Source organism: Mus pahari, chromosome 3 (assembly GCF_900095145.1).
Source record: "Mus pahari chromosome 3, PAHARI_EIJ_v1.1, whole genome shotgun sequence".
In the NCBI taxonomy this organism is placed as follows: Eukaryota; Metazoa; Chordata; class Mammalia; order Rodentia; family Muridae; genus Mus; species Mus pahari.
In genome coordinates, this window is record NC_034592.1 from 2,559,594 (window position 1) to 2,580,280 (window position 20,687).

General features: G+C 40.6%; 1 protein-coding gene and 1 long non-coding RNA gene across 6 annotated transcripts in view; one reads left to right on the plus strand and one right to left on the minus strand.

The window, feature by feature from the left end:
* Positions 1-13,641, minus strand: part of LOC110318395 — a 26,655-nt gene extending 13,014 nt beyond the window's left edge. The window contains exon 1 of the long non-coding RNA XR_002380363.1: positions 13,419-13,641. This is a non-coding gene — a long non-coding RNA (uncharacterized LOC110318395). The remainder of the gene's footprint in view (positions 1-13,418) is intronic.
* Cacnb2 (calcium voltage-gated channel auxiliary subunit beta 2) overlaps positions 1-20,687 on the plus strand; it is a 355,154-nt gene that overhangs the window by 135,733 nt on the left and 198,734 nt on the right. The gene's annotated exons all lie outside the window — the stretch shown is intronic.

The window sequence follows — 20,687 nt, forward strand, 5'->3', positions numbered from 1 at the left end:
CTCCTCCTCCTCCTCCTCCTCCTCCTCTTCTTCTTATCATCATCATTATTATTATTATCATTATCATCATCATCATCATTGTAGATAGGACCTCACTATGTAGCACTTACTAATCTTAAACTCATAGAAATTGGCCTGCCTCTGCCTCCCAATTAATAGGATCAAAAATATAGCATGTCCAGCTTTTGCCTAATATTTTGGTACAGGGTCTCACACTGAACCTGGGGTTCACCAACAAGGCAAGACTAGTTGTCTCTCAAGCTCTAGGCATAGCTCTTCCTGTCTCTAACTCCCCAGAAATAGAATAATAGATGTACAGCTCTGTGCCCAGCTTTTGGGTTGGCACTATGGCTCAAACTCAGGTCTTTGTGCTTATATGATGACCACTTCACACAGATGTCCCTAGTCCCTACCCAGTTACTTTGATGAAAATTAATTTCAGTCTTAGAAAAAGAAAAAAAAAGGAGGTAAAATAGAAAGGACTATGAAAGTTTTCATGTTTTCCTATATCTGACAACACTTCTCAGGACCCATGTTACTCTAAGAGTTACTGAAAATTCATTAAATAGTGACTTTAAAATATTACATTTATTTAGTTGGGGGAGGGGGAGGAGGAGCATGTATGTGCCATGCCATGCCCTGTGTGTGGGATCTGAGGACAACTTGCTGGAGCAGGTTGTATTTTTTTACCATGTGGATCCCAGGGGTCACACTCAGGTATTCAGGCTTATAGCAAGCACCTCAACTCACTGAGCTATCTTACAGTCCCTTCAGAGGTGATTTAATAACATTTAAAAAAAAATCCATCCACAACTAGCTTTTTTATCCCTGCAGATCAGATCTGATAAAGCAATAATACAGATTAAAAACCTAGACAGTATTACATGATGTTGACTCTAAGCGCTGTTGGCCTATGGGTTTTTGTTTGGTCAGAACTTCCCAGAGCTGTGACTTTCCTTCAGATTCACATATATACTGAAAAAGAAACCATTGTTTTGTTCCGTTCCTCTGATACAGTACACACCTCCACCTTACCAAAAGTCATATAATTTTCTTTTTCCTCTTTACAGACTCTTAGTCATTCTCTGCAAAGCAATCAGTCTAATAAAATCTCCATCTTTGATTATAATCTGCTCATTATCATTTGAAAACATCAGAATTTTCATTTCTGTACCCAAACAGCAGTCATTTTGAAATGAGTTTCTAGTTCAAGGGATAAAGCTGTCCCTGCTAGAAAGAATGTCTATCATTTTTCTCTTTTTCTCACCCTGTAAGATTTATTACACCCTTTTCCCTGTCACACTTAACTGTGTCCCAGTGATAAACAGTACAAGCAGATCAAAGAACACACTTGTGATAGATGCTGATTTGAGTTCCATTTGACCTGCTTCTCATGCAAATGAGATTCCATGTTGCCTCCTCTCCTCCTCCTCCTCCTCCTCCTCCTCCTCTTCCTTCCCCTCCCCCTCCACATCCTCCTTCCCCTCCTCCTCCTTCTTTGTCTCTTTTCTTGACTGGTTGGATGTTTGTGTTTGCCTGTGTTTTTAAGACCTTGAAGAGACCCAGTCTTCATGTGGCACTTTGTACAAGCCTTAAGTTGGTCAGTCATACATATGCTATCTCAGATATCTCTGTTCCATGACTGTCTAGTTCAAGACCAGTGACAGAGACATGCTCGCTTGCATCCATGAGTAGACTTGTACCTGCAGGAGTTTCTTACATGCCAGACCTGAGATGAGTCAGATATACACATTGATAAGGCATCTTCTTGCTCCCAGAATTTATTTCTCATTGCTAACCTCTGAGTGGCAGCACTCCTTCCTGAAGAAACAAAACTAGCTTAACAGTAAGAGAAGGTACAGTAGGCTGCTGACATGATTTCTGAATTTCAGTCTCTAGATCACTGATTCACAAGAACCACTGTGGGTTGCAATCCCTTTAGGAGTTGAAGGACCCTTTCATGACAATCACTGAAGACCATCTGCAAATCAGATATTTGTATTACAATTTGTAAAAGTAATAAATGGTTATGAAGTAGCAATGAAAATAATTGTATGGTTGTGGGGTCATCACCACATGAGGAACTGTATTAAACGGTCACAGCATTAGGGAGGTTGAGAGCCACTGCTCTCGGTGACACTGGAAGAATGAACAAGGAAGATTTTTCTCAGAAAGAGAGCTGATGTACAAAGACAACACCATGTTTTGTTCTCCCATGGTGATTTTAAATTTCTATTCATTTTATATGATAGCTCTCCCTTTATAAACATCAGGTAACTCAATAAGTAGATTATTCACAGCTTTCTGTGACCAGGTGGACCCCAACTCAGAGTAAAGTGTTATCACCCATTTTATTAGTAATATTAATCAGTAGATCTAGTTTCAAAATAAATTACTTAATTACAGACATACTATAAAATTGTGTTTATATTAAATGAAAGACTTGCAATTCTATTTGTTCTTGGTCTTTGCCTGCCCTTCATAAATGTCAGTGTCAATGTATCAAAAAAGCCTTATTTTTGTGATTATTTCAAACAATAAATTAAAAATTCAGGTTTTTTGTGTATGATGAACTGTTTTCTGCTTCATAGGATACAAGAGACTAGAACTGTGTAAATTCTAAGCAAAAAAAAGGCAGTGATTTTGGATAATTTCACACACACACACACACACACACACACACACACTCGCACGTTAACTCCGAAGCAAAGCCTGAAGCTGATATAAGCAATATGAAAAAGTAGGTAATTCTCAGTCTTATTGAACATGTCAGTAATGTAGACTTCTGATCTCCAAGCTTGTCTGGAGTCTCACACATCTGGAAATAAGGCCCTCTTGGTTGTGAGAACTTCAGGAATCTACATTCTTTCCAGACAATGCACTGCCCCCCCCCCAAAAGTCTCTTCTAAGGAGCTGAGAGAGACTGCCCCAGTCAGCATGACTTTAAATGCTATGGCGTGGTAAGTCGGTATAAGCCCGGATAGAATGCAGGCAGAGAAACCCTTCCAACAAGAGCAAGGAAACCCCGAGATCTGGGGATTTGACAGATGGCTCTGGTTCATTTGTAACAATGTTTGTGTTTCTCCACTTAATCAATACCTACTTAGCATCCCACACTACTGAAGGCTGTTTTTCTTGGGCCTTTGAGAATGGTCATAGCTCCCTCAGGAAGAGCACAGCTGAGAGGCCAGACTGGCATGACTCTGATTACCTCCTTATCGCCTTTTTCTTCTTTCTTCGTTTCTCTTGAGTCAGGTCTCACTATGTAGCTGTGGCCGTTCTGAGCTCCCTTTGTAGACCAGGCTGACCTGTAATCACCAAGATCTGCCTGCCTTTGCCTCCCAAGGCCTGGGGTTATAGGTATATACCACCATGCCTGGAGATTGTTGTCAATCCGCCGCTTTTGAGTCTTGGGTAGAACTGTCAGCAGATCACATAGGCAAGTTAGGAACTGGTCTCCTGTAGCCAGCTGTAACATGGAAGAATTTTGACATCTAGTTTTGACTTAGAACTTGGATTTAAGTAAGTAATCATGGTATTATCTAGAAATGGTTATATTCTAGAATCAAAAGATTATCCCTTTTTCCCTTGGTTTTCATTTTGTTTTTAGTTTTTTTTTCTTTTTGTTTTTTGAAACACAGTCACACATATAGCCCAGAGTAGCCTCAAATTTACCATGTAGCTGAGAATGACCCCAATTTCCTCATCTCCCTCCCCCTACTCATGAGCCCTGGGATTAGAAGCACATGTCACTGCACCCTGCTAAAGTTATTTTTAATATTGCTGTACTATTCAGAGTTATTTCAAGCCCAACTGCATCATTAATTGATATACATCATGGATACAGACACAAAGTTTGGATTGTGAACCTTAGGAGTATCCCCTATCCCCAATCTTTACATCCTTCCTGTTTGAATGCAAAAAAAAAAACCAGGCAGCACTGAGTCTCCCATGTTCCCAGTGTGAAGGTCAGAGTGATGAGTTAAGTCCTGATGATAAGAACCTTGAAAGAACGTAGGAACATGCAGAGTAAACATGGTAATGCTTGCTCTCTAGTTTTACATTTAAAATATAATTTATTTAAGCATTCATAAGGAAAGCTGTAGCAATCAAACTGTCGAAGACAGCTGAAAATAATTTACTTTTATACTACATTTTGGTCCCTTGGATTCTTCAAAATAATCTTATAAAGAAATTATGGTAGAAAGTAAGGAATGTATAAAGCTCTTTGTTCCCATTTTCTTAGCAAGGATGTTCTGATTTAATTGGTTAGAAAAATTAAGTAAATCTGGAAGGACATGCATGTGTTTTTGAAAGCCATCCCAGAAGTGGCCCAGTAAATGGTTTTGTTCATCTTGTAAATGATTTGGAGTACCTCCCCCAGTTTCCTGTACATACATACATACATACATACATACATCATGCATGCATACATACATACATCATGCATGCATACATACATACATCATGCATGCATACATACATACATCATGCATGCATACATACATACATCATGCATGCATACATACATACATCATGCATGCATGCATACATACATGTATCATGATCTATTGACAGAGTTTTAGGCAGCATAAATTGAGATTTACCTAAACAACTAAAGAGCTCTTCAAACTCATTTGTACCAATTACCTTAAAATTAATAAAACAATCCCCAGCCTAAGAGATCAAGTGCTGGCAACTGTTTCAAATCATTGCGGCTTAACTTTCTGAACCTGTGTGTTTCAGGGATCTCTTGAACCAAGTTCATCCACCTTTCCATTATAATTCTTAAGAAATTCAGAAAAGCAAACTTACACATTGCTAGATGACCTCATTCAAAAACTTATGCACATGAAGACTGGATTTGAAAGCTCCAAAAGTCTACTTCAGATTGCTAATGCAGTCTATGTATCAGTACCTTGCCACCTGCTGCCCTGTGTTTTATAGGGTAAATGTGACATCCAGGGGATTCTATTTGCCTCTGCGATTCCTATCATTCGGGAGGCCTGCAGAGGCTTTTTACTCTGTCGCCAAGAAAAAGGAAGCAGAGAGGTTGTATGGCAAAGAGGGGTCAGAGCCAGGACTTGGACTGGATGACTAGGCCTCTAAAATCTATTATTTTATTTGCATATGTAAGGCCTGCATTAGGCATTAGGCCTCTCAGTGGGTATTAGACCGAGGTCCTCTTTTTAAATGGACAGATTAGGAAAATGCATTCCACTAGGAGGATACAGCCTTTCACCTTTTTTTTTTTAATTATTTTATTAGATATTTTCTTCATTTACATTTCAAATGCCATCCCGAATGTCCCCTATACCCTCTCCCAGCCCTGCTCCCCTGCCCACTCACTCCTACTTCTTGGCCCTGGCGTTTCCCTCTATGGGGAATATAAAGTTTGCAAGACCAAGGGGCCTCTCTTCCCAGTGATTGCTGAGTACACCATCTTTTGCTACATATGTAGCTTCCTGACAAACACAGAAGTGGATGCTCACAGTCAGCTATTGGATGGAACACAGGGCCCCCAATGGAGGAGCTAGAGAAAGTACCCAAGGAGCTGAAGGGGTCTGCAACCCTATAGGTGGAACAACAATATGAACTAACCAGCCTTTCACCTTTTATCTGTCAATCATCCCTTGACTAGAGCCTTTGATCAGTGCACAGAACATATATTGCATCATGGAAAGCTCCGTCTTCATTGACCTCTACAAATCTCAAGTGGTGTTTACTAGCTCGCTTGTACACTTGCAATCATTTGTCTTCCCTGTGTGAAGTGAACATTTCCTGTAACTCCCTTACAAAAGGGAGGCCTAAAATAAAATGGGTTTTGGTACTGATAATAAGTACACCATTAAGCCCACGAAAGACATAGTGGAGAGAAAACCTGGGTGCTGAGGCACAGAACTTCGTATGTAGTTTCATTTAAGGTTCACAGAAGGCCCTTATTGGGGGAGTCCGAGTCCTATAAAATCGTCTTCTACTCTCCATTCTTCCTAACGATGTGAGCTGGAACTTAGTCCTGGTCTGATTGATTCCAAATATGTGCTGCTTCTGCCATCTCTACTTCAAATAACCAGCTGTGAGTTACAGACCTTCATACGTTCATTGTAGTGTAGGGTAAGCATTGTTTGGATGGAGAACCTGTCCCAGAAGACACTGCCTGTCTTGTTAATAGGTGATGCCTTATGATGCTTCATGTTGACTGTCACCTTGAGAGTATCTATAATCATGGAAGAGACAGGCCTCTGAGCTTGCCTGTGACAGGTTATCTGGATGAGGTTAAATGAGTTGGGAAGATTCTTTAACTATGGGTGGCACCTCTTTATGGGCTGAGGCCCTGAACTGAATAAAAAGGAGAAACTGGATAAAGCAACATCATTCCCAGCTCTTTGCTTCTTGACTGAAGATGCAATCAATGCAGGCGGCTGCCTCATAGTCCTCTGCTTCATGGTCCCCACTGTGAAGGGTTGTGCTGTCAAACTGTGAGCCAAAATGAACCCTTTCCTAAGCTGCTTGCTGTTGAGTACTTGCTCATGTTGGCAGAAAAGTAATGAATTCAGAGCCCATAAAAGTGACACCATTCAGAGGAAGAGGGCTTTCCTGGTCTAACAGACCAACTGCAGTGCTAAGTAGCCACTGAGGTGCTGCTAAGTAGCCACTGAAGCGCTATATGAGGAATAGAGCTGAAAGCCAAGCCCTGACCGTCAGGAGTATTTAGTTTCATCAGTGAGATAGCTGAAGCATTGATGTAAAAATGGTAGTGCGTCATTTTGAAGACCAGCATCAGTAGACACTCACTTGACAAAGGGATAAGAGAAGGAACATAGGATTGTAAAAATCCACTCCATGCTCTTCATGGCACTAGTCCTCAAAAGCAGAGCCCTAGATAAGCATTTAGTGCAGGCAGTATATTGGGCCAGGGTAGTTCCTGATAGAAGGTAAAGAATCCCATTTTTAAAAAAATCAACAAGGGTACCGGTAAAGTGAAGTAAATTCAACCAGCACTCCCCACCTCCCAAAAATACCTTCTGGGCATAGTGAATGCTTGTAGACTATGAGAGCCTGGAGCAAAGAGTGAGGGCCACAGGCTTGGGCTTGAAGTAGGCTACAAAGTGTCCTGACACGCAGCTGAAATGAGAGGTGATATGACAGAGTATAATGGTGAGCCACAGAGGGATGGGCTACAGCCCTAGTTCAGGCCTCTCTGCTCTTGGCATCCCTGGACAGATGTTCTTACAGCTGCAAAGTAGACCAGAGGTCCAGGCAGGCATTGAAGCCTGACACTAGAGGGCCAAAGCTGGGTTTGACCATTGGTCACTTAACCCCTCTAGGTTGCCACCCCTACATGGAAATAGAAACAGAACCTGACTCACAGGCATATAATAGGTATTCAACCTGTTGGGAAACAGACCCCAGAAAATGTTATACTGACTCAACAGGAGGCTTTTTTTTTTTTTTTTTTTTGGTTTTTCAAGACAGGGTTTCTCTGTATAGCCTTGGCTATCCTGGAACTCACTTTGTAGACCAGGCTGGCCTCAAACTCAGAAATCCGCCTGCCTNTGGCTATCCTGGAACTCACTTTGTAGACCAGGCTGGCCTCAAACTCAGAAATCCGCCTGCCTCTGCCTCCCAAGTGCTGGGATTAAAGGCGTGCGACACCACGCCCGGCTAACAGGAGTCTATTTTTAAGTGCATTCATTCATTCATTTACTTGCTTAGTTATGTGTCAATTACTTGACTGATGTAGCCCCTAAGTGGTCTTAGACTCACTATGTAACCATGGATGGCTGGAATTCCTGACCCTCCTTTCTAACTTTATTAAATGCTGCGATTGCAAGTGTGCATCACCATGTCTGGGTTTCCTTACTTATATTTATTTATATATTTTTAAGGGTTTAATTGATCTAGATTAGCTGTTTCCTTGGTTTACTTATTATTTCTCTTATCCTTCTCTCTATCCTCCTGGGTGCTGGGATTAAAAGTGTGTACCACCCCATACAGCTGTTTCCAGTTTTAAAAAGTCTACTAAACTGTTATGGACAATTAAGCCCTACTGAAATATCCTTGATCGATGGAACAATTTGATATGTGCTTAGAATAAAATTCAGCTCTTCTATTGAAAACAAATGTATTATGCCAGTAACCCCAGCATTGTTGCAGGGGGCAGGGCAGGGGTAAATACAGATCCACAGAGCTGAAACTTCGAGGCCAGCCAACCTAGACCAAGCTGCAAGCTTCTGCTTTAGCCAGGCCCTGTCTCAAGACAAGAAAGGGGCGATGGCTAGAAGTCAATAATCATACTGATCTGACCTCTGCTTGTAACGTATGCATAGTCACACATGTGTGCACCACAAGCTATGTGCATACTCACACGAAGGAAGGAAGAACTGCATACGTCACATGGAACCGCAGGAAGGATGAGGGGAAGCAAGGAAGGCTGAGGAAGGAAGGAACAAAGGAAAGAAGGCTGAGGAAGGAAGGGGGAAGGAGGAATGAGGAAGGAAGGAAGAAACGAAGGAAGGCAGGCAAGTGCTTTAAGAGGAAAATGATGAATCATCCTAAGAAGTAGTCGGAAGTTTCCATACTCTGTTGGAAAACTGAGCCCCGAAGAATGATTACCGCGCTTTCTATGGCAAAGCTCACAAACATAAACTTGAGCTGAGTTCCTCCAACTCACTTCTCAAAACCAGGATACCTTTTCACATCTTATTTTTCAGACGATGAAAATCCTTGGGTTATTTTTGAGCAACTGCTATGTATTTGCTTAACTATAGAGACAGAAAGGTATGGAAACAAACAAAACCACATGTATAATGCATTCATCATCTTCAAAAATAAATCACTCTTAGCAAGGCATGTTGGAATGAGCCTTCAATTGTGGATCTCAAGACATTGAAATAGGGGTGAATCAGTAGTTTGAAATTAGCCTGAACTAAAGAGCTGAAGACCAACCTTTGATACAGAGAGAAATTCTATCCCATACCTCCCCGACCCTATAAAAATAAGAGGAAAACATCACCTATGTTGGAAGACTTGGATGAGAGTAATTGAAATTCCGATGGTACAGGGGAGCTAGGGAGTTCTTGATCCCATTTTTATTTACTGAAGCCCAAAATAAGAAACAGTAGAAGGGGACTCACCTGGGGCTTCTGGAGAAATAATGAGCTGCAATGACCATTGAAGAAATGAGTGGATGGAACTAACCATCATAGGTCACCTCTTATCAAGCACAGGGCTGTGCTATGTGTGGTAGATGTAAGGGGGAGTTGCATGGATGTAGTACCTGGGCTCCTTGAATGTCCTTCTTACCTGCCATAAACCATACCACCAATAGTCTCAGGCTAGTGTGCCTGCCTCCCTCTGACTCTGAGCTGGCCCTCTGACTCACATGGCTTGATAGTTGATATATGATTCTCAAGGTTGATGAAGAACATTGCAGCTCTGCACACACCCTTAGGTGTGCGTACGGGACCTGAAAACGCTTGGTTTGAGAACACTGTCTCTAGGATTCTAGTTGGCATACGGCAGAGCTCATAGCACACAAAGAAGTCTCAAATTTTCCTGAGGCAAGACGGTCCAGCTGAGCTTCCCACTAAGTGGCAACACGCACTGCCAGCCAGGAGGGCAAACCTGCTTCAGTGCTCATCCAGCTTGTGCATATAATACTTGACTGTAGCTCCAAATCTCAGCCTTGGTAGCTCTATGGCCACTTCTTCCCGAGGTTCCCAAATGCAAACTGTCCATTTGAGCTCAAAGAACCCACAGAACCATAATTGTTTTGTGAAGCCACTATGATTGGGACACTTTGTTACAAAGTTAACTGGCATATGGAAAACTTGGAAACTGCCATCAAATCCAATTCAACGATCTCACAAATACTGTCAAAGTTTTAATATTGTACAAATATGTACCATAATGATTTAAATATTTAACTTTTAATTACTTTACCTCTTAATAACCATAAACAAAGGGCTCTTTTTCTTTTTCACATAGTTCTGTATAGTAATATTGGTGCTCTCTAATTGAATTCATTAAAATCTTGTAGGTGGTATTCTTATATCTACTGTGCCATAGACTCCATTAGACTCTAGTGAAGCCTAGAAAAGCCTTCTTTAGAATATTCTTGTACACATAATGTAAAATTTCATAGCATTTTAAGTCAAATAATCATATGAAGATATACTTTTCAAACCAGTATAAAGGCAAGTCTGCGGTATAGTAATATAAGTGCATCTTATCACTATAATAAATGATAAGACTAATGGATAGAATTTCTATGATTACTGAAGTATTAGTAATGATAGCACTTTTCTAATATTTTATCATTATGATTTTTAAATATGCAGTAAAGTTCATAGAGTTTTATGGAGATACACATGTGCTTGGCCCCTTTATTTTCCCACAAAGGCTTGTTCTGTGATGTGTCTGGTCCAAATATTGAGTAATTTTTGTGTTTTACTGCATCTCAACTTAAACCCTAAACAGCTGTACATATATCATTAGTTAGAGAGGGATGTAATTATATTATTGCTGAGAAAAATATATAGTTAAAATATCTGTGATTGCTCATTTATTGCCATAGATGGTATCAATGTGCTAAGGTTTGATGCTAATATTCATAATTAAAAATATTTAAAAACAGGAGATTTAATGAGAAGAAAGACGTGATTTCATTTCTATTTGAGCTCATAAACCTATGCATGTGTACACTCTTTGGAGTCTGAAAGTCCTCACTTTATGGATGTCCAGTATATGAACTATGTAGAACATTCGCAAATAGGGTAAAATGTAAGCCAAGTATATACTACAGATATACTTAGTCACTTAAAAAAATTAGTGTCACATTTTTATCCATTGGCTTTGAGGTGAAATTAATGTATTTAAAAGAAAGGCAAAACAAAGCAAAAAAACTTTGAATATTCCCAAGTTATGGAACTAAAAAGCCTTGTCATGTATGTATGTCATGTATGCTGGGTTAGGGGTAGGGGGAATGCTGAACAGTTATCAAATATGGAGGAGCTTAAAGCAATTGACGTTGATTTCACCATCATCCTGGTAACTTGAAGCCTGCAAATCCAGGGCAATGCTCTTGCTAGTGGATCTGCAGAGAACCTCCTCCAATTTTCTGAGGGTTGGGGAAATCCTGAACCTTCTTGGGGTGGTCTATATAGTGCCGTAGTAGTCATGTGTTTGTCTTTCTGATTCTGTACCCAATATCCTCTTTTATAAGGAGATAGTCATATCAGAGCAAAGCAACCCACAGCCACAGGATTTAAAGGAACAGCTGAAGTGAGTGTGTCTGGAACCTCACGGTCTAGTCTTTTATAGAAAACAATTTCTTCTAGAATATTAAGCTTGTGTTGATGATCCTTTCATGGCTCTTTGAATCTTTTAAATATGAGAATGCAGTCCAAATCTAAACAAGTAATTTCTAACATTCATATTTTAACCAAAACATCAGAATCCAAGTTGCTTTATGCATTTTCAATAGTATTATACCGTAGAATTGTTTAACCAAAAATTACATTCAAAGGATTGTTTAAACTGCATTACAGAACTGTATCCAATTAGTCAACAATAGTTACTGAGAAATCTGAGGTGCTGTATTCCCCAAGGAGAAACTGTAGTCAACATGAGCCATTTCCTCAGGCACTTAAACAAAACTGTGCAATGAGATCTACACACACACACACACACACACACACACACACACACACTTACCACAAGCACACATACCAACTACATACCCAGCTCTCACACACACATCTACATGCACACATTACAAAAGAGCACATATGGATTCAATCCAATCCTTAATTTAAAAATATTATTTTATGCGTACTCCTTTGTCTGTTCTATTTTCTCTTCTAATTTAGAATTGATAAAATCCTCAGTATCTCTAACAAAGTCCTTATAATATAAGGACTTTCCTCTTTTAAAATAAAGGCTTACTAATATTGCCTATTCCAGAAAATCCAAAATCATTGAAAATCAACCTAATGATACATGTTAGCTGTTACCCTTTTTTATAGATGCTGAATGCATACCAGAATCAGCAGAGATGCAAGTCCTCTGCCAACAGTGTTCACATATATGGAGGGAACTCTATGATCCCTCTTTGTTTTATGCTTAATAAAAACTCATCCTAAAAGATTTCTTATGAGGAACTCTAGAACATCATATTAAAAATAAGAACAATAATTCCTATGAATTCTTATAAATACTGGAACAGCATGTACTTCATTAGAGTGTGCATGCGAATGACTGTGTGTGTGTGTGTGTGTGTGTGTGTGCTTGTATATTTAACAGGGACGTCTTTAAAGTACACTGAGACTTGACAGACTCAAATCCATATGTTGTTTGATTTCAGATAGGAGTCTAGAAAACATTGCTTTAGTCTATTTAGTCATTATCAGGAGGTAGTTGAATCTTAATTTCCTACCCTTTAAAGTTGTGATATCAATATCAATTTCCTGGTTTTGAATGTATGTGAATTCATTTAGGCAGCGCCTTGTATATCATAGATGCACAAGAAAAGGGACCCTTGTCAGGTGTGAAGGTATGTGACAGCAGTCTCAACATCTGGGTAGCTGGGACAGCAGGATCAGGAATTTATCCACAGCCATGTCTACATATTGAGTTCCAAGCAGGCCTAAGTGACATGAGACCTCATCTCAAAAATGTAGAGAAAAAAAGGGAGGGAGGAAGGAAGGGAGGGAGGGAGGAAGGAAGGAAGGACTGAAAGAAGGAAAAAGGAATGAAGAAAGGAAGGGATTGGAGAGAAAGACAGAAACAACAACAAAGAGAGAAAGAAAGTAAAGGCAAAAAAAAAAAAAACCAAAAAACTGGGTCCAAGGTCACAGCCCGATGTTTCTCCCTGACCCCCATCGAACCCCATGACCTCAGTTGTACACCAACATAGCAAAACTGACAAAAAAAAGAAGTTTTAAGGACATCAAAATCCACTATGCGTCTGTTCTACAGTGATTTTCCTGCCAATCCAAGGGGCTGCTAGAGTTCATAGGAAACTAAAGTGAAAAACAAAACAGTTGTTTCCACCTCTGCCTGTGGCTCTTGGCTTCCGGTGAGCGGGTTTTCTTTGGTGTACACAATCCCCTCTATCCAGCTTCAGTGTAGTGCTGAGAGGGACGGAAGGCTCTGAGGTTGTGTGGTGTTACAGAGAGAGCAGGCTGCCGGGATAATCCGATCTCATCAACTCACACTGATCACTACTGATAGGAGCAAAATTTAGCCTGGATCTGCTTAGTTAATCTGAGCTGACAGGGGAAAAGGAAAGGGACACAAGGACACAGGAACAGAGGGACAAAAGCCAACACTCGCTTCCTGCCTGACTCTCATCTAGAGCTTCTAATTTGACCTCCTTGGGGATTTTCTTTCTTACCTTATAAACAAATACACACCTGGTTGTCAGGATACCAGCTTTTTCCAGAGTGGCTCCACAGACAACAGGTGCCCTGCTGAGTCTGGGAGAGATGGAGACAGTGATGCTGCACAGCAGATACTTGCAGGTGCGTTGTACCTGAGACTGTGTATTATTTATTGAAACTGAGCCCTCCAGTCTCTTAACCTCAAGGCAGTCCTGGAGTCTGGTGCTCCTGATATGGAGCTGCCAGCAGCTGAGCTGCAAGGTCCGGTGGATAGAGATTCCTTGCTTACATTGTTTTGCTTGTCAGTAATTGCAAACTAGTATCACCCAGCTTTTAAAACGCATCTTAAAGAGGAACTAGGAATGGCCATCCAGCATCTGATAGAAGGATTCCTCTATGATCTGAGGCTTCTCCACAAGGATTCAAGTTTTCTTTCTTACGGGATTTCTCCACTCTGGCGCGTATGTCAGTGAAACTCAGACTACAGCCGTGGCCTCTTTGCACTGTGCGGCTACAGTGACCTGACTGTGATGTGCGACTTTACCTGTTTCATCTCCGGCAGGAAAATGGGGTATCTGAAAATGACCTGTCTTGTTACCCATGACATCTGTGTCTGGCAAACCAGGCGACTCTTTGCATTTGGGTAACAAAGACATTTGGAATACTTGCCACTCGATTTTCCATGTTGGTGAAACTACTGTTGGTCACCTCAGTCGTCCTGAATGTTGCCATGCTAAAAACGCCTAAGAGTAAAAACGTCTCCTGGGTAAGTAGATGATGCTTTGGTATCTCTTAACATATTTTAAGCATCAGCACAGACTGTGAGCACACAATGACATTTAGTGGCTTCATGGTGGTAGGAGTGTTTGGAAAGACTCGGGAGCATTTGCTTTCAAAAACAGTATAAATATGAGCTAGCAAGCTTCTGCCAAATGTCGTAGCATGCCTGCTAAAATACGAACCGGAAGACACATGAGCTCTGGGGTGTTTGGGGCATTTTCAAGCTGCTTTATCTTAGTGTACACAGGCAGAATTTAAAATGTATTCATAGAAAGTTAAGCCTTTGATTTTAAAATGTGTTCAGCTTCAAGGCCCGATAGCACAGATTTTGAGTGGGGCCAGAGGCATGGCAGATGTTAGGGGTGGATTGTGGGAGTCATTCTCTGAGATTGTTGTCAATACATTCCATTCCTTTGGGTTTTTTTTTTTTTTTGAAACATGCTAACAAAGAATATTTTTTAATTTTATATGCTTAAAAAGTTCTCATCGGTAACTAACAAGTATGTCTAGTGAATACTGAATATTTCAAGAATGGCTGGCATGTGAATCCTAATCAAATTTGACTGTGGAAATACTGTCTTAAGGTAGTTTCTTACCAAAGATAGAAAATAAGTAGGGTCTCAGTAATGAGTCCCATCTGTAAACTCTCTTTAAAAAATGGCTTGGCTTCCAGCTACGAGGTTCGGTGAGCTTGGCACATGACAGTTAACTGGAAGTGCGTGCTACTCTCCTCTCTAGATAGAGTTGTGTGTCCGATGGCACATTTGTAGCCTGTCACCACACAAGTGTGACCACCCTCCATGGAGAATTTGTATGCAGTTGACTATGATTTTCTTAAGGTAACTCAGGAAATATAAACAATTCTATTCAAAACATAATGTCACTACAACATTTGAGGTTTATCAGCTACTCTTAAATTATGTGAAATAGCACAGTGGTCATCTGAGTATGGTAGTTGTGGCTTTTTTTTTTTTTTTTCTGTTATAGAAAAGGTTTGACTTATTTTCCACTTGTCATTGATTTTAAGACATAGTCTCACTATGTCAACCAGGTTGGCCTCAAACATAACAATCCTCTTTCTTTGGCCTCCTGAGTGCTGGGTGTATGTAGGAATCTTACAAAGCCTGGCTGAGGATTTTTGGCTTTTTAAAAATACTTAATTCAAAGAGACATGTCTTAATTTAAAGCATAATTCTCATGATTCTTTCAGGCAAACTGACAAACGTTTGATACTATCCATCCTACAACCTTCTGTCTTTTGCTTGATATTTTTGCTGTTTGAATTCTTCTGTCCTTCCTAGCATAACTAAGGGCTGTGACTCAGAGCCCCTGGCTAAGTGATAGCTTTGTTTGCATCCCTGCATAGATGACCTCACATCTAATTCTCATGCTTACATGAGCACCTTCACCTGCTCATAGACACTCCCTAAGAAAGGGGTAGTTTCCAAAGATCTTCCCCTTCGTCTGATTAATCTTCCTAAAAGGTTAATTCTCCCAGAGCAGAGGAGAGTTTCTCCCAGGAGGACAGAATTTAAAACATTTTACAGGCTTTGGCTAGCCTCCATTTTGCTTTATTTCAGCTCAGTTATGCTAATATTTTTTGAAAAGTTCAAACTGTTCACTAACGATTTAGAACCTTTCTTCCAAGTAGTGTCAACTACTCCCATTAGTGGAGGGAAACTCGCCTCTCTCCTTTGACTAGGCACAGCATTTGGAATGATTTGTTCCATAGAGCTCAGGAAAGATAGCTTAGTGGTAGAGCACTTGCTACACAGACATGAAGACTCAAGTTCCCCATCATGCATATAAACTGTAGTGCCACTTGCTTTGACCCTGTATTCGGGAGATGAAGGCAGAGGATGCCCCAGGGCTTGATGGCAGCCAGTCTTTCTTAATCAATGAGCTCTAAGTTCAGTAAGAGACCTGTCTCCCAAAGTAAGATGAAGAGTGATAGAGGAAGATAGTCAATGCCAATTACTGATCACTGCTAAAGCACATGTGAGCACATATGTGCACGCGTACACGCGCGCGCGCGCACACACACACACACACACACACACGCACACACACACACCCCACAGAAAACCACAAAATTTATTTGTTAGAAGTAAAGCTAATGAGCTTAATTGGTTGATATGTGCTGATTGCATAATGAACCCATAATTCTTGTTACTACTATAAAATTTCTTACTTTGACTGTTTGTGAGCAGAGATGCTCCCAAAGGCTGACCTCTTGAGATGATTACTTTTCGCCAGCTGTCATTGTTTGGGGCTTTGATTGCTTTTCCAAGTTGTTTGACTGTGTGGACTGGAAGCTCTCCAGCATTTCTGCTTTGTCATTGGCCAATCCCCACTAAACTCCAGTCTTGGAAGGGCTAAAAGGATAGCTGTTGTGCCCTTAGCCATGAACTGGATATCAGCATTGAGAACAGGGCTGGCTCTTTGTCTCTGCAGACTTCTGTGGCCCTGAGGTAAACAGGACAAGTCTTGGTCCCCAAGTACCTGAGAGAGATGCCACCTTCCCTTTTCTTGTGCATTCCTATGTCAGAGACTGGCCATACTCTCCCTGATGCTTGCCCTGTCTACTGAATGACAAAGAAGCAGTAGCTGTGATTTGTTCTCTGAGATGAGGGAAGGATTGTCAGGCCATCCTGACATGAGCATTCAACGAACATTCCCCAAAATGCACTGGATACCTTCCTCATGACACTTTAGGTGTAGAGAAAAGAGCAGTGGACAGGTATTTGAAAATGCAGGACCTTACACAGCTCCCGTTCCAGAGAGGGGGGACACAAAGAAAATCCATGAGTAGTGTGCGAGATGCAGAATAAAATACAAGAAGGAAGTGTTAGGGACTTCCAGGGACTGAGTAGGGGCTACAAATTGGGTCATCCTTACCTGAGCAGAGACTTGAAGACAGCAACAGAACAAAAGAAATGCCAAAATGCAAAGGTCCTGAGGCAGGAGCATGCTTGGAGTGTACAAGGAATGGCAAAGTCTAGATGAGCTAAAGGGGCATTCTTTGAATTTGTTATGTCTTATGTGGACAGTCATCTCTTCTTCATGGAGTTAGCTCCATGGTCCGTAGAGTTGACTGCTGTCTATGAAGTGGAATATTTGCCTATTGCCTACAGATCTTCTCACATACTTAAAGTATCTCTAGATTGATTATCATATATAATGCAATGTAGGTATTGCATAGATAGTTTCTATCATGCATGGTTAGAGGAATAAAGGCAAAAGAATCAAGTGTTCGGCGCAGGCAGGATTATGTTATTTTTGTTCTGCAATTGAATCCACACATGTGGAAAGAGGGGGTAACAGGAAGGATTATGTTATTTGGGGGCTGTGATTGGGTCCACAGATGTGGGGGAGGAGTAAAGCAGACCAATTGGACTTGGATGTCTGGCAGTTTCCCCTTTGGATTTAAAGACAAAGATTTAAAGACAAGATTTCCTTTTGGATTTGAAGGTGTGTGTCTCTCTGTTCAGTCTCTACAGAATGCTTTGATATAAAGACATCATAGCTGGATAGATAAGAGCACTTGACAAATCAGGTTGCAGATGATAAGAGGGAAGTGTAGAAGGGGGACCATGGGGCAGAGTGGACTAAGGGTCCCTTCATCACAGTATGTCATCCTATTCAGCTGGGGATGGCTCTTAAAAGGTGAAAAATTGATTGTTTTATTTTTAACATTACTGAAATAGTTTTCAAATCAAAATGGTAGTATTTTGTATGTAATAGAAATTAGGAGAAACTGTAATATAATGTTAAAATGATATTAGAAAAGGAGATGGTAGACATGTAGGTTCAGGTTTAGAGAGGCAGCTTTTCTAACAATTGCTTAGATTATTCTTAAGCACACCAATGGCCACTAGATATCCTCTGTATTTTGACCTATGGTCTTACTGATACTTGCTTGTGACAGCTATATAGAACAGTTTAAAATGTAGCTCAGAGCCCATGCCAGACTGACCTACTTTGTAGAAAAGTCACTTAGGCTGGGAAATGCAAAAGTACTGGAATAGATTCCTAACCGAACTGTCTCTGCTGTTCTTGAAACTCTCAGGGGTTGAACTCAGTCATAACTGAGCTTCCCAGTACTCCAAATAGACAGTCTTATGAATAAGTCTGTAAATATATTATGTATCAGCTGCCGGTGTTTCCTTTTTATTATAAACCACAGGAAACTAATACAACTTAAGAAAGTGAAGGGAAGTTGTCAAGGACACAAATGTGCATGTCTAACTTAGCAAAGAGACTGAAGGGCGGGCTCAGAAGCTTGAGTTTGGCTTCCTGTGCTTAATAGAGATGTTAGTGGGGGATACTCTCAGTGCCTGCCTGCTATTGTAAAAGCACATTCATCTAGAAGTCTGCTAAAAGTCTAACGTGACTAGTAAGCTTGCTGCGGATAGGCTGAAACCGTGGTTCCTTCCTTAAGGAACACCATTCCCGAGGACCAGAATCCCCAGCCTTCGTTGGTCATTTGAACTCATGCATGCATTTCAGCATAAACAACTTGCCATATTTTGAAGGTTCACTATCTTTTAGGTTGTTTTTATTTAAAAAGGGGTGGGGGGGTACTAACCCCTGTGATCACTGTGTCTATATTGATAAATTTCAAACTGAAAGACTTGAAGTCATTACTTACTGGGCTAGTTTGCCTCTTCATATTTGCCTTATACATATTTAACTGCACATGTGTTTTCCTGTCTTTTCAGACAATAATAAGAGTTACTAAAGCTATGTAATTGCAAAGTTTTACCTTTTTCCATGAACATATGACATTATCATTAAAATTTCTTCCTGATTATTAGAACTGGAGATAGTTAAGAACCCTGGTTATTCTTCCAGAGGCTATGAATCCAATTCCTGGCACACATGAGCTATCTCAAAATTATGTATAGCTCCAGTTGCAGGGTTATCTGACATCTCTTCTGGCTTCTGTGAGTACTAGGCATGCACATGGTACCAAGACATAAATGTAGGCAAAACACCCATTTACACTTTACATACAGATGAAGTGTGTGTGTGTGTGTGTGTCCTCCCCTTTTCTCTTATTAAGATGTCAGATGAGATGGTATACGTGATTGTAATCCCAGCACAAGGGGGCTCAGACCAGGAAGATTTTTGTTCAAGGCTGGCCAGAGTTACATAAAAAGATCCAGTAGAAAGAAAAAACAGCAAAAGGATTACTTAGAAGCCAAGTCTCCTCAGACATGCATGCGATCGGGAGCTTTTCCAAACTTTACTTACAATGGATAAATTCATAGTGAGTCTTGTGACATAGATAAGTGAGTCACCTGCTCACACAGCCACTGACCTTCATCCAGATGCTCTCACACACAGAGGAAATTGTTCTCGTTTTCCAACAAAGGTTGATTTTGGTCTATGTAGACTATGTCTAGTCTTGGGAACCTGAGCACTTGCACACCAGGTTGGCATTAGTGAACATGAGTATGTAACATTTTATAGAGCCAGCAAGAAAGCATTAAGAAGCCTGTATTTGCATTCTGTTACTACTGATTTTTGCTGTTTATTACTTTGATTTATTTGTTGTCAAAATACTCAGTTCAAACTCATAGAGTTCTTAGAGATTTTAAAGAAATCAAGTCATTCCTGTCTCAAAAGTGGCTCCTTTCCTGCACTGGCTTCAGATGGTGCTCTTTCTTCCTATCCTCAAGTCCAAAGCATCACTGACTGCGTACTGCAATGGGGATATGTCTGCTTTGGGCACCAACTCTAGATCTAATCCTAATTTTACCTCTAGCTATGTCACTTGGTTAAACCACTAACTGTTCGAGTTTTAGTGGATTCATCTGTCAATGAGGGTAATAATTTTTTCCTGGAGGAATATTTTTGTAAGTACCATGTATAACATCCTTAAAATACCACCAGTACATGCACATGAGAATCTGCTTCTCTGTTTCCTTTTCTAGTTCTACTGCTGTGACCCTTCCTTGGGATTTTATTGTCTCTATTGTAATAGGACGTATACCAGCCTCTGTACTTACAGCAGACTTCTAACTCTTCTCTTTCCCCATCCATTCCAAATGCTTCTTCTATCCAGTGAGTGCCATTAAGTCTAGATTCTCATCAGTTTCTAGGTAGATTGAACCCATCTTGTATTTCCTCTCTGTCCCCAGATATATTAAATATTTACAATCTATCTGAACTGCCTGCATAGGACAGACAAGTGAAGCATACAACACCAGAGACCAGCTGTTCCGGGGCACCTCTGCTTACTGACTCTCACTTCAGTCTCTTGGGTTTGAGTTTGCTGTTCTTCTCTTGTTGTTATGATACATGGCAAGACTCCAGGGAAAAAGGGCAGATTTGAGCTCATGTTTGATGATATAGTCAATCATGGTAGGAAAAATCTGGTGGGGAGTTTGAGGAGGGCAGTTATATGTCCACAATGGGGAAAGTGAAGGCAACAGAAACGGAAAAACCTCAAGACTTAATGCTACTTCCCTACTGCTGACAGCTTGATGTCACCTCCTAAAGGTTCTGTTACTTCCC